At 40.8% G+C, this 785-nt stretch overlaps 1 non-coding gene across 1 annotated transcript; it reads right to left on the reverse strand.

The window, feature by feature from the left end:
* Positions 1 to 295: 295 nt before the first annotated feature.
* On the reverse strand, positions 296 to 403 carry LOC148577016 (small nucleolar RNA R71). Its single transcript, XR_015904433.1, has one exon. It is a non-coding gene; the product is annotated as a small nucleolar RNA R71 (small nucleolar RNA).
* Between the last annotated feature and the right edge of the window lie 382 nt (positions 404 to 785).

Here is a 785-nt window from a genome sequence, read left to right on the forward strand (position 1 = left end):
AGCAAACAACTTTGAGCTTAAACCTCAATTAGTTTCTCTGATGCAACAAAACTGCAAGTTTTATGGACTTCCATCTGAAGATCCTTTTCAGTTCTTAACTGAATTCTTGTAGATATGTGATACTGTTAAGACTAATGGAGTAGATCCTAAAGTCTACAGGCTTATGCTTTTCCCGTTTGCTGTAAGAGACAGAGCTAGAGTATGGTTGGACTCTCAACCTAAGGACAGCCTGAACTCTTGGGATAAGCTGGTCAAGGCTTTCTTAGCCAAGTTCTTTCCTCCTCAAAAGCTGAGTAAGCTTAGAGTGGATGTTCAAACCTTCAGACAGAAAGAAGGTGAATCCCTCTATGAAGCTTGGGAGAGATACAAGGAACTGACCAAAAAGTGTCCTTCTGACATGCTTTCAGAATGGACCATCCTGGATATATTCTATGATGGTCTGTCTGAATTAGCTAAGATGTCATTGGATACTTCTGCAGGTGGATCCATTCACCTAAAGAAAACGCCTGCAGAAGCTCAAGAACTCATTGACATGGTTGCTAATAACCAGTTCATGTACACTTCTAAGAGGAATCCTGTGAGTAATGGGACACCTCAGAAGAAGGGAGTTCTTGAAATTGATACTCTGAATGCCATATTGGCTCAGAATAAAATATTGACTCAGCAAGTCAATATGATTTCTCAGAGTCTGAATGGAATGCAAGCTGCATCCAACAGTACTCAAGAGGCATCTTCTGAAGAAGAAGCTTATGATCCTGAGAACCCTGCAATAGCAGAGGTGAATT

Source organism: Arachis ipaensis, chromosome B1, assembly GCF_059453495.1.
Source record: "Arachis ipaensis isolate K30076 ecotype BB chromosome B1, ASM5945349v1, whole genome shotgun sequence".
NCBI lineage: Eukaryota > Viridiplantae > Streptophyta > Magnoliopsida > Fabales > Fabaceae > Arachis > Arachis ipaensis.